The 8,088-nt window shown below is 38.5% G+C and overlaps 1 long non-coding RNA gene across 1 annotated transcript; it reads left to right on the forward strand.

Moving 5' to 3' along the window:
- Nucleotides 1-3,572: 3,572 nt before the first annotated feature.
- On the forward strand, nucleotides 3,573-5,441 carry LOC106604489 (uncharacterized). Its single transcript, XR_006769836.1, has 4 exons — nucleotides 3,573-3,684; nucleotides 4,104-4,171; nucleotides 4,658-4,864; nucleotides 5,125-5,441. It is a non-coding gene; the product is annotated as an uncharacterized lncRNA (long non-coding RNA).
- Nucleotides 5,442-8,088: the final 2,647 nt, after the last annotated feature.

Raw genomic sequence — 8,088 nt, forward strand, 5'->3', positions numbered from 1 at the left:
AATCCGTAAGTTGTTCCAAACTACTTCTCCTTTGCTTATCTTATGAACCAACAGCCAAGTCTGACATAGGCCTAGCTAATTGACTGTAACTCACAAGACTTTTGCAGAGACATTCGTATGTGTTTCTCACAGCTTTGACTTTCATGAGAATTCATAACCACAATGATTGCACATAATGGTTGCTTCAAGGTGATGCAAGTCCTTTGCCAGTACAATTTGTTTTGACGACGTTACATTACTTGTTTAATAATCTCTCATTTGAATAATTTATGTTAATAGATGATACTAAAAACATTTAAATTAATCACATGATTAGTTGTGGGATTATCACAATGAATGTCAAAATGAGGATATAAAAACATTTCAAATAAGTCACATGCTTTAGCCTAACGCATATGATTACTTATTAACCCACTGTTATCTATTAACCCCATGTTGTTCTAACATAGGCCTGAAAGTATTTTTTCTCTCTCTAGGATCACAAACAAAATGTCGTCCTGGTTTGCACACCCCAGTACCGGCTGGATTCTACCTCCAGGATCACTGGACGTCCCTGGTGTGTGACTCAAAATCCTTTCCCTCAGCTGAACTGATATCTGGATGCCTGAAGGACAAACAGATCCTTATGATGGGTGACTCCACTCTCCGTCAGTGGTTCGACTACCTGGAGGAAACTGTGCCAAGTATGATATAGTTTGTAATCAGTTTATTATGTCAATATGTTTGTAGTGAAGTCCATGCGTTCAAATGGGTTTACATGGGTTAATAAAGCTTTGGCCAGGCAATTATGTAACTAGCATTGTTGAATGAAAAGACACCCAAGTAAGTCATGGTATACGGCAAAACAGTAATAATAACTTTTATAACTTCTTTCTTTAATGCGTATCCCAGCGCGTTGTTTGTCTGAATTCATATATTTGCATTAAACTTATGATCCTTCTGCAGCATTGAAACGCCTGAACCTTCACACATCAAGCAAATCGGGCCCCTTTGAGGCAGTCGACACCCAGTCCAACACCCGCATCATCTGGCGGGCCCATGGGATACCTATACGGACAAGCAAGACCCCCTGGGCTGACCTCCACTACATCGCCAGTGAGGTGGAGGGTCTGGCAGGGGGTGCACACTCTGTAGTCGTCTTCACCATCTGGGCTCATTTCACCACGTACCCACTGGCTATGTACGCACACCGTCTGGTCGTCATCCGTAGGGCTGTGGCGTCGCTCCTACGACGATCTCCCACTACTCTGGTAGTGATCAAGTCAGCCAACACGGGCTACAAGGATGTGTACGGCAGCGACTGGCTCTCCTGGCAGCTCGACATGGCACTCAGGGAAATATTCAGGGACCTGCCTGTGGTCCTCATCGACGTTTGGCAGATGACCTCCTGCCACTATTCTCCGGACAACATTCACCCGCCCTCTGTGGTGATCCAAAATGAAGTGGATCTCTTCCTGTCCTTTGTTTGTCCACAGTGAAAAAATTTGAAGTCATGCCTGGAATAACATTGTGCCTTACTGTATACAAAATGTTGTCTCCAAAAAGAATCTACAGTATATTGGAAAAGGGATTGTAATGTTAGGAAGATAATTCCTTTAAAAACTGTTTGTCTTATTCAAAATGAATGTAAAGCTTGTCTAAGTGGCCTTATTTTAAAATAAAATCTACTTAACTATGAACACTTGTCAAAACTATGGCAAACCACAAAGCTCAATGTTTTCTTTACAACCAAAGTCCCCTCAACCTTAATCATTTCTGTTCTCACACATTTCTGAGAATAGCATAACTATTAATATCCACAGAAAATCGATTCAAGAGAGCGCTGATACCCAGTGCTCCTGGTTGTATTTTGAGCACTTCATGAGATTTTCATTTAAATAGAATTGATAGATTATTATTGACACTTACTACAGATTATGTGAATTTACTTTTAGATACATTATGTGCAATTGAGAAGGACACATGAGATTTGCGGTAAGAAACCCGTTGCAGGTTTTGAAAATCAGTGTTTTACTTTTAATCTTACCCTGTGATGTCACGGATACCTTTAGTCTCATATTTTGATCCACAGATTATAGAAAAGCAAGTGACACAACCTATTGTTAGATTGTTGTTTACTCAGTACTTGGTTGAAGCACCTTTGGCACAGTTTCTTGATAACATTTTACAATAAATACCATTGTCTTAGCTTGTCTTTCTCAATCATTTTTCTTCTTCTAAGGAACCACACATGGATAACACAGCATGGACTTGGTTGAGTTAAAATAAAGGCAGTTCCTTAGAAGTTTGGCTACAACCATTTTAACCGTTATCTTTCTCAGCAGACCACTTCCTCTGTATGCCAAAGAGAATGTGTTTGTTTACAGGCCCAATATATTTGGTACAAAAACTCCAAAAAGCAGTGGTGTAAAGTACTTAAGGAGAAATGCTTTCAAGTACAACTTAAGTAATTTTTTGGAGGTATCTGTACTTTACAAGTAATATACTTGGCTACTTTTACTTCACTACATTCCTAAAGAAAATGATGTACTTGTTGTTCATTCAAGATTGGCTTATCAGCTGATGTACTGCAGTAAGATTTGCTGGGCTGTGAGGGTCCCTAGGGCAAGGCCAAACCGGAAAGTGGCAACAATAGGAGAATGTCCTGTTAGAGTGAATGACGTTTTATTAATTTTAGAGGCATTCCTCTGGTTTTAAGGAGTGGTCCCACTGAGGCAGGGAGCACAGTGGGAACGACGATACAGTATACAGTATTAGTGTGTATTGCTTTGTGGGTCATTTTCAATTGAGCTGTGAACTACAATACATAGTAGGTCCTATATTTATTATTATTAATAAATAGACCCCTAACTTTTGAACGGTAGTGTATTACTGTATGTTGACTGATATGAGGTGAATGGAATGTAGTTACCAAGGCCCTTTGCTTAAAAATGATCATTTGTAATGTGTAATGTATTAAAGTCTGATTTGCGTGGACGGTTTCCCATTTGATGCCGAAAATGATTCTATGTAGAATTATCTTTTAATCATCTCAGGAATACAACGTTATTGTGTCATTAAATTGCATGTCCCATTTTTCTCACTGCTATACAGTCATATATGCATGACATAAAATGAGGCTGGGAATGAGTAGGAAATATCTTAATACTTTTAGTAACAACACAAAATGTACATTTTGGGGGAAATTTCTCTTGTGGGAATTAAGTCAGACCAGCCCACATTCAACCGTTAGTGATTGAAACCATTATAAAAAAATATATATATTGTGGCAAAGAAGGGGGTCGAGTGATAAATGGCAGATATGTGAGGGCAGAACTAATAAACGGGCTCTGCCCGATCACTAAAATGGCCACCCCGATCAGAACTACAGATCACAAAATGGCCGACTGCCAAAACTACAATTCCCAGAAGCAAGGGGAACCCTCAGAAGGTGGAGCCGACCCACAGATAAAAGGTCAAGAAAAACCAGGAAGAGAGAGAGAGAGGGCGGGAAGGATCTATGAACCATAGAGAAAGAGACAATCTACATTGGCTGGATTTACCGTGTACGAGCTGGACTGTTTTGGACTTACCTGTTGGCGTTTAGACCTGGACCTACCGAGAACCAGATTTATGTACCGAACCCTGCTATCCTTGACCTTACCTGCGGCCTGGGTGGACCAGGACAGCGAAACAAACACACAGGTACTGTCATGTTCGAAAGAACTTTCATTCTGGGCTGACTTTGGTGACAGTTTCCCACTTAATTTGTGACAAACGCTCCTAACTTTGAAGAGGTTTGCCACAATATATAGAACCATTACTGATAAAAGAGTACTTGAGGTGAGAGTACATTGAACTTAAACATCATAACTATTGAATTGTTCTGTAATTTGGTTTGTAGTATTGATGGCTGTCTCAGGTTGAGTATTGCATGTGGAACTCTTTTATTTGGAAGAGGCCCTGGTGTGAAACATAAAAATGTTTCTTGCAGCAAAGATGTTGAAACATACGGCACAGCAGCCACGTAGTAAACAGTACTAAGAACAAAAACTCAAGAAAATACTTTTGGTTACTTGTTAACAACGTTTGAAATAATTGTAAACATCCTTCTTCTCTGGCAGTTCCACAAACATTATTGTACCAGGTGACGATTCAGCTATCGATGTCCAGCAACAGGACACTGAAATCCGTAAGTTGTTCCAAACTACTTCTCCTTTGCTTATCTTATGAACCAACAGCCAAGTCTGACATAGGCCTAGCTAATTGACTGTAACTCACAAGACTTTTGCAGAGACATTCGTATGTGTTTCTCACAGCTTTGACTTTAATGAGAATTTTTTTAATTCATAACCACAATGATTGCACATAATGGTTGCTTCAAGGTGATGCAAGGCCTTGGCCAGTACAATTTGTTTTGATGACGTTACTCCAAGGTGAAAGCTTGTTTAACAATCATTTGAATTATTTATGTTAATAGATGATACTAAAAACATTTAAATTAATCACATGATTAGTTGTGGGATTATCACAATGAATGTCAAAATGAGGATATATAAAAACATTTCAAATAAGTCACATGCTTTAGCCTAACGCATATGATTACTTATTAACCCACTTATCTATTAACCCCATGTTGTTCTAACATAGGCCTGAAAGTATTTTCTTCTCTCTCTAGGATCACAAACAAAATGTCGTCCTGGTTTGCACACCCCAGTACCAGCTGGATTCTACCTCCAGGATCACTGGACGTCCCTGGTGTGTGACTCAAAATCCTTTCCCTCAGCTGAACTGATATCTGGATGCCTGAAGGACAAACAGATCCTTATGATGGGTGACTCCACTCTCCGTCAGTGGTTCGACTACCTGGAGGAAACTGTGCCAAGTATGATATAGTTTGTAATCAGTTTATTATGTCTATGTTTGTAGTGAAGTCCATGCGTTCAAATGGGTTTACATGGGTTAATAAAGCTTTGGCCAGGCAATTATGTAACTAGCATTGTTGAATGAAAAGACACCCAAGTAAGTCATGGTATACGGCAAAACAGTAATAATAACTTTTATAACTTCTTTCTTTAATGCGTATCCCAGCGCGTTGTTTGTCTGAATTCATATATTTGCATTAAACTTATGATCTTTCTGCAGCATTGAAACGCCTGAACCTTCACACATCAAGCAAATCGGGCCCCTTTGATGCAGTCGACACCCAGTCCAACACCCGCATCATCTGGCGGGCCCATGGGATACCTATACGGACAAGCAAGACCCCCTGGGCTGACCTCCACTACATCGCCAGTGAGATGGAGGGTCTGGCAGGGGGTGCACACTCTGTAGTCGTCTTAGTATATTAGTAATTGACTGACCCGGTCTCTCTAGATCTCCTAACAGTACTATTTCTAGGGTCAATTATAGATCAATGCTATGCATTTTCAGCCATTCCTGAACCTGAGACCGGAAACAGGCTACCTGAGGGCAATACCAAAATAAATGGTCTATTGATTCTTTATCCTCACAACAAAATCTGCAGAGCTTCGATGATTGAAATATTCAACATTTTTTTGGTGGCAAGAATTCTATAAAATAATTTTAGCTGAAAAGCACAAAGTCTTGAATCTTACGTTGTTTTAGATATCAACTCATACACCCTGTACCATGGAATCGGTATATCAAAAATCTCTTCCCAACTATTTTGCAATCTGTATGGCACAGTTGTCAACATCCTGGTCCTCAAATGAAACTGGTATACTTTCCTATTTATGCTATTTTTATTCCTCTGCCAGTTTTGATCCTTTATATTGGGCAGACAGACCAGTTCCCTACCTCCTCCCGCTGCCACCCACCTCCTCATTTTTGGGGCAATGCTGTAATCAATTGGTTGTACTCTTGGATTGAGCAGACCTTCCCGTACAATTCTGATAACTCCATGAAGGACATAACTCTACCATTACAATTTACAATATCATTTAAGAACAAAATACCCTTTTCAAACATCTTTCCCATAAATACAGGTATTTTATCAACCAGCACATTTGAGTTCAGCCATAATATTTGTTGTAATATTTGTTCTATCTTTTCAGGGGGATGAAATTGAAATTGTAGCCAGCTCTGCAATGCTTGTTTGAAAAAGACAGATACTTTGAAAAAAGTATAATTTTCAATTAATCGAAAATGAGACATGGCAATCTGCACAAAGGCAATTTTTAAACATTCGATGAGCTTTTCTTAGTAATCTACTTGAGAACCATTTAGGGTTCAAATAAAACTTATGAATGAGTGAAGCTTTTAGAGAGGTTTAGTGCTTTTATATTTAATAATCTCAACCCACCCACCATCAGCCCATTTGATAGGTAAGCTGCAGGGTAATGTAAAAGTTGTACTTTTTAAAGATCCAATACGTAATATTGTACACTTATGATAATTAGGTTTTAGTCCAGAGAGTACAGAAAAGTTATCTAGATCTTCAATGAGACATTGAAGGGATCTAGCTTGCGGACTTAACATAAAACTTGAGTCATTGGCATACATGGACACCTTTGTTTTTAAGCCTTATATTTCTAATCCTCTAATGTTGTTATTGGATCAAATTTTAATAGCTAGAATTTCAATGGCCATAACGAATAGATATGGTGACAGCGGAGACCCTTGTTTAACTCCTCTTGACAATTCAAAACTCTCTGAGAAGTAGCCGTTATTTACTACTTTACACCTGGGGTTGCTATACATTATTTTGACCCATTTTATAAGAGAATTACCGAAATGGAAAGAATCCAGGCATTTATAAATAAAATCCAGTCTTACTTTATCAAATGCCTTTTCAAAATCTGCTATAAATACCATTCCTGGCTTCTTATATGTTTCATTATGTTCTATTATTTGTCGTAGTTGTCGTATATTATCTCCAATGTATCGTCCATGTAAAAACCTGTCTGATCAGGATGAACAATACCTGGTAAAACCCTTTTAATTCTGAGTGCCATGCATTTTGCTAGTATTTTTGCATCACGACATTGAACTGTAAGGGGCCTCCAGTTTTTTAGATAGACTGGGTCTTTATATTTGCCATCTGAAACTTGTTTTAATAATAGAGAAATCAAACCTTCCTGCTGAGTACCTGACAGACTACCGTTTCTATAGGAGTAGTTAAACAATCTAACAATGGAGCTTTTAGTATATAAAAAAAACTTGATATACCTCTACCGGCATGCCATCAAGCCCTGGGGTTTTTCCAGACAAAGGATTTAATAGCCTCAAAGTTATTCCTCTGTAATTTGGCCTTCGCACTGATCTTTCTGTACATTTTGTTAATTTTCAGTTTTTTATATTATTTGGAAAGAATTCCTTACCGTAATCTTCATTCAGTGGGAGAGGATGAGACGGAAAAGAGAACATCTGCCTAAAATAATTAGCTTCCTCTTTTAAAATATAATTTTAAAAGAATCATAGATGACTGCATCTTCAGTAACAAGTTTCTGCAAATTCTTTTTGTTAGCGTTCCTGTATTGGAGATTCAGAAATAATTTTGTGCATTTTTCTCCATATTCCATCCAGTTTGCTTTATTTTTGTAATAGATTACATTAGATCGTTCTTGAATAAATTCGTCAAGTTCTATTTGTTTTTCCTCTAACTTATTTTGTCTCTGTAGTATCATTTTTATTGCTATCTACCTGTACTGTATAGTGAAATGGTTAGTTACTAGCCCCTAACCGACAGTGCAGTTTCAAAAAATGCAGATAAGAATAAGAGATAAAAGTAACAAGTAATTAAAGAGGAGCAGCAAAAAATAACAATATATACAGTCTTTCGGTACAGCTGGTGCTCTCATGCATATTTCAGTGTTATTTGCCTCGACGCGAGCATAGAAGTAATTTAGCTCGTCCGGTAGGCTCGTGTCACTGGGCAGCTCTCGGCTGTGCTTCCCTTTGTAGTCTGTGATCCCAATCAAAGGTGTTATCACATGCTCCACTAAGGCAATTATTTATCTTATAATTTGTCCTTGTGGTAAAAATGATGTGGATAAAACAAAGCGTGAATTAAAAGTACGTATCGCGGAGCATCGTAGCACCATTAGGTGCAAAAACTCGACTTATCCAGTTGCGACCCACTTTTTG

This window comes from Salmo salar, chromosome ssa05, assembly GCF_905237065.1.
Source record: "Salmo salar chromosome ssa05, Ssal_v3.1, whole genome shotgun sequence".
Taxonomy (NCBI): Eukaryota; Metazoa; Chordata; class Actinopteri; order Salmoniformes; family Salmonidae; genus Salmo; species Salmo salar.